The sequence below is a fragment of the Ovis canadensis genome, chromosome 4, assembly GCF_042477335.2.
Source record: "Ovis canadensis isolate MfBH-ARS-UI-01 breed Bighorn chromosome 4, ARS-UI_OviCan_v2, whole genome shotgun sequence".
Classification (NCBI taxonomy): Eukaryota; Metazoa; Chordata; class Mammalia; order Artiodactyla; family Bovidae; genus Ovis; species Ovis canadensis.
Genome location: NC_091248.1, coordinates 61,389,741 through 61,395,740, shown reverse-complemented (window position 1 = coordinate 61,395,740; position 6,000 = coordinate 61,389,741).

The window sequence follows — 6,000 nt, the reverse complement described above, 5'->3', positions numbered from 1 at the left end:
ACTGTTGGGCTAATTGCAGATTACATAAGCCTGCTGCTGCTGCTGCTAAGTCGCTTCAGTCGTGTCTGACTCTGTGCGACCCCACAGACGCCAGCCCACCAGGCTCCCCCATCCCTGGGATTCTCCGGGCAAGAACACTGGAGTGGGTTGCCATTTCCTTCTCCAATGCATGAAAGTGAAAAGTGAAAGTGAAGTCGCTCAGTCATGCCCAACTCTTAGCGACCCCATGGACTGCAGCCCACCAGGCTCCTCCATCCATGGAATTTTCCAGGCAAGAGTACTGGAGTAGGGTGCCATTGCCTTCTCCATAAGCCTAGCTTCAAGATTTGTAGGTTTTATTATTTCGTTTAATGAAACCAACCCTTACAAAATCAACCTTGGCTTTAAAAAGACTCCCCTAGACCAGTGATTCTCAACATGTGGTCTGGATACCCACAGAAGATCTGTTAAGTCCCAGATACATAGCACTAAGGAAGCATGTGCCTTTTTCCACTCTCCATCTCTCCTGAGTTTATAGTGGAGTTTTCCAGAGGCTTTGAGACATCAGCACTCTGGTGCAAATAGAATGTGTACTTGTGGATTCTTGCACTTAAAATCTGCTGTTTGATTTCCAGTATGATGAATACTAGTAGATATATTGTTGTTGTTGTTCAGTCACTAAGTCATATCCGACTCTTTTCAACTCCATTGGCTGCAGCATGCTAGGCTTCCCTGTCCTTCACTATCTCCCGGAGTTTGCTCAAATTCATGTCCATTGAGTCAGTGATGCTGTCTAACCATCTCATCCTCTGCTGCCCTCTTCTCCTTTTGTCTTCAATCTTTCCCAGCATCAGGGTATTTTTCAGTGAGTCAGCTCTTCACATCAGGTGGCCAAAGTCTTGGAGCTTCAAGCTTCAACATCAGTCCTTCCAATGACTATACAGGGTTGATCTCCTTTAGGATTGACTGGTTGGAACGCCTTAGCCACACATTAAAAAAAAAAAGCTCAGTGTTTACAGTTTTTAAGAGTAGGAAATGGTCCTGAAACTGAAAAATTTGAGAAATCACAGGTTGAAGATAACACTAATATGTGGGCAAAAACTAATGACAGACAAACTGATAAGTGTATATTTAGTACAAACTCTTAGAAAGCTGCTTTACCAGATAAAAACAATGATCTACTCAGATTTAAGAACAGGGTTAGAAATAGAAAATCATGAGTACTGTTTGAAATAAGCATTTCTATCCATTATCATTATTTGATAAACTTTTCCATATGTGTTTATTGTATTTTAGACCTTCATGGGATAACCTTTTGGCTTTGATAATGATAAAAACCAAGTACCAAACTAAAACTTAAGCACCAGGATGAAATGAAAGATGATATTTTTAGTAAAAATTAAAGTCTTTTCATTTTGTGACTAACAGACTTATTCTAAGCACCTGACATATTTTGGCTCCTTTAGTTTTCTCAGTAACCCATTGACATAAACACCGTTATAATCCCCATTTCATACAAGAAGGAGCTGTGGCACAGAGAAACTAAAGTTCTTGTGTAGCAGCACAGAAAACAGTGGAGCCAGGATCCCAGCCCAGAGCAGTCTGGCACTCCTGTCTGTACTGAATGTCCTTGTGTGAGGTGGGCTTGTTGAGGATGCTGGCAAACAGAGAATAGGTACTGCCTGTGGACTGAGGTTCCAGTGTGGACAGAGCTTATGCTTTTAGAAGAAGATGAAACTCTGAACTCCTTTTCACAAAATCCTTCAATATTTAGATGTAGATAGCAAAATAATTTTAACCATGCTTCATCGCACACTGTGTGGGCCAAGAGAACATGCCAGTGTGACAAGCTGGATATGGTCTTAGCACCCCCATGAGGCACCCCTGCCTCCTTTTTCCTCCTCTTTTCCTTCCAGCGAAGCTCATATCCCATGGCCGCTAGCCTAGTTGTTGCAGTGGACAGTAGTTTGAACATCTAATGCCTGCTTAAATGTTAATGGCTGATAATTTCTTAGTATATAACCCTCAAGTAAAGTATTTGTAATTTTCTTTTTTTTTGGCTGTGCTTTGTGGCATGTGGTATCTTGAGTTCACTGACCGAGAAACTAACCCACATTTCCTGCACTGGACATGTGGAGTCTTAACCACTGGACCCCCAGGGAAGTCTCAAGGGTATGTAATTTCCAAGATTATTTTTTTAAGGTGATAATATGAGGAATTTCAAACATATACAAAAGAAAATTTTTGTTTTACTCCTGTGTACCCATTACCTACCTTCAGTAATCTTATCCACTCATGGCCAGTTTTGTTTCACCTATATCCCTACCCACTCTTCATCTGCACCACTGGGGAATTTCTTAGGAAATCCAGACATTATATAATTTCACCTGGAAATTAAAAATGGCTTATTGAGATTAAAAGCCTCAAAGAAATGATCTTCTAATGGTGAAATCTCTGCAATGGCGGAAGGATATTTGAACTAGAAGCCTTCAGTAAACCACCAAACTCTTAGTAACTACCTCAGATCTCTAAAAATAAAATAAGTTTGGTTCTTCAGAGAAACTATATTTTAGGAGGATTGTAGCTGAGATTGAAAAGGGAAAAGACAGGTTGTTTATTTCATGCAAATGAGAACATAAAGGCAAGCCCTTGAAGATAGAAGAAGACTAAATGGGAAAAAAAGGAAAGGATGGTGAAAACTCAAAATGGTTTTAATAATGAGATTTATTATTTCATATAGTGGCAAGCCTAGAGATAAGCAGTTTCAAGCTTTGTTAATTCAGTAGCTCAATCATGTTGTCAAAGGCCCAGTATCCTTCCCCACTTCCCCTACCATCCTTCGTATGTTCTCTTTTCATGAACTCCCTCTTAATTCCCCTCACGGTTGCATCCTGCAGAAAGAAAAGGATTATTCCCTTTTTTAAAATTAATTATTTATTTGGCTGGATCAGGTCCTAGTTGTAGCATGCAGGATATTTGTTGCAGCCCATGGGCTCTCCAGCTGCATCATATGGGCTTCAGAGCAAGTGGGGCTTCAGTAGTTACGACTCATAGGCTTTGTTGCCTCACAGCTTGCAGGATCTTAGTTCCCTGACCAGGGATCGAACCCATGTCCCCTGCATTGCAAGGCAGGTTCCTAACCACTGGACCGCCAAGGAAAGCCCAGAAAAGGATTTTTTTTTGTTTTGCCTTTTGTGGCAGATCCTTGGACTGGTTCTCTCAATATCCGTTTTACTTCTTTTCTATTTGGAGAGTCTAGAAAGCTATAAGCTATATTTTCCATATTCCTTGATGATAGAATTCTGGAAAATCAGGTCCTGCCAACTAGATGAAGTAGAGAGAGGTAAAAGATGGGGATGAGAAGGAAACCATTTCTTGTGGCTGAGATGACTGAGGCAGAGTGTACTGTGAATTCCCAAGTCTAATTGCCAGTTTTGTGAGTGTGAGGCACTGATAACAGCTTTCTCTTCTTTGAATTGCAGCTACAGTGATGTGATATTGAGCTAAAGTCCAGTGGCAGCCCCTTAGTCTGCTCTCCCACCCCTTTCAGTGACTGTCTAAGCACCTTATTCCCTGTATGAAATCAGTTTTTGTTTTATATATTTAGAGTAGTTTCTATTCTTAAACCAGTCATTGGTTGATATACATCTGTCTTTCTCTCTCTCTTTTTAAGGGCAAAAAAACCATTCCCAAAAGCCCTCTAGAAGAGTTTCTTCATATCTCATTGAGAACTGGGTCATATGCCTCATTGAGGAGATCTTGGTCACGTGCTCACCCCTAAAGGACCACCATGATTGGTTTACATCAGTGATTCCTAACATGCTGTCTGGGAAGCCCTCTTTAGGTAGTCTAAACTATTTTCATTTTTCGTATTTTCCTTTTCATTCTCATATTTCTTAGGAATGTGCAAAGGAGTCCTCCAGAAGCTCTGTGACTTAGGATGGCAATGGATTGAATGCACATACAGGTGTGAGAATCTCTCTTCTCTTAAGTCAGACAGTAGAGAGATTTGCAGAAATGTAACATAGTGCCATTCTTCATAAACTAAATGTTTTATTTGGGAAAATAAAGTTATCTTTTCATGTAACATGTTATTTAAATGACCATATACTGGGTGTATTGTTACTTAAAGTTAATTGATACATAAATATTTTTCTGGTTTTAATTTCTAAAATGATGGGGCAGAATATAACACAGAAGTTCTTTGAGGTTCTTAACCATCTTTTAAGAGTGTCAAGAGATCCTTAAATCAAAAAGTTTGAGAACTACTGGCTTAGATCAGTTAAAATATTCTCAAATCATGGAGGGATGATGGATACAGAAACAAAAACTAGGGGCCTGCAAGTATGGAGGAAAAGGAAAATGGTTTCCAGTTGAGCAATGATGTCTGCTCCTGGAGGGAGCTGGTTTGGATCTGGGGTATATTACAGGTGAGGAGAGACATGTGAGAGTGACCCAAGAAAAAAGCAGAACAAGTACATTTTGGGACTGTCCTGGTGGTCTAGTGGTTAGGACTCTGTGCTTTCACTGCCAAGCACCTAGTTCAGTCCCTGGTCAGGGAACTAAGATCCCACAAGCTGCATGGGAAGGCCAAAAAAAAGTAAACTTTTTCTTCTGTTATGTTTATATGAAGCAAGAAACAAGTTTCTAGAAGGCTGTGATTAGCAATGAGAAGTCTGAAACAGGGAAAGTCTGGCTGTAGTGTTAGTAGCTATACATGTTAGGAGCATAGACTATTTGTAGTGAGGAAGGCTGCTTATTAGGAGACTATAGGCTGAAAGACTATACTAATAGTAATTTTGTACCTTAAGTGTGACATATTTTTACCTTTCTTCCCTGGATTATATGTTTTTTGAAACCACAATTTTATATAGTCAAATTTAGAAGACATCTGCACTCCTAGGTGAAGACGCTGGGGAATGGGTTCATAGACCTCGGATGCTCTAAGGTAGAATCCTAAACCAGGGCCCCAGAAAGCTACTGAGGCTGAGAGAACCGCCTTCTCCTCTGTCCAGGGTGCTGCATGGGACCCAGGGAGGGCCTCCCAAGCTGCTTTAGAGGATAACGTGGCAGGATGATGCTCTATATCTGCAGACTGCCGTTATATAATATAGCTACTGATCTGTGCTTTTAAAAGACTTAGGTCTATTCGTAGACCTTATCCCACTGAAAATATTCATAGTAAGCATTTTTTGTTTGTTTGTTTTTAGTGTCTCAGCATAATTCATTTCCCGGACACTTCCAGCACCACTGTCTACTCTAAATTGATTTTAATGCTTGCCAGGAACTATGAGCAGATACATTTGCTTTCATGATATTCAGTTCATTTGTTTTCAGACAGCTTAGATGCCTCGTTTCTAGTGGCACTGTATGTGCATATCAATAAATATGTGACTGTCAACTCAATTTTCTCCTTGGAACTTTGGACTGGGTTGTAAGAGCTTTGATTCCCTCCAGAAAGTTTTGCTACAGCTGGAGAGTCTGATGTGGCTATGAGAACACTTACTCTCCAATTTCTCTCTTTGGCCTTAGGTTTAACGTTCCCTAGTTCTTTCACACATACAAAGAGGGCAGAGGCAATCTCTTGTGATTCATGAAAAAAAAATTTTTTTTGAGAGGAGCAACCAGTGTTCATATTGACTAAAAGAAGTACATATTGACTAAAGTACTGAAGTACTAAAAGTACTTTAGTACTGAAGTACTAAAAGAAGTACATATTGACTAAAAAGAATGTGTGTGTGCCCTAGCACTCTTCCTACTGCAAAATGGGGAGTCCAGGGTGTTTTCCAAAGCCAACAACCTGCTCTCTGATTCTCCAGACAACAACTGAAATATTCAACATTTCAATTCGGTATTAAAACTGAAAGCTACCCAGAGTCAGTGCAGATTGCAAAGTTCAAGGGCTCAGTCCCACGAGGCTGCTCCCCTCCCAGCTTCAGGCACTACTTGCATGTCCTGGAGAGACTGCCCATGCTTCCAACTGGACTAGCTATAAACTAGGGCTTCCTATAACCCCCTCCT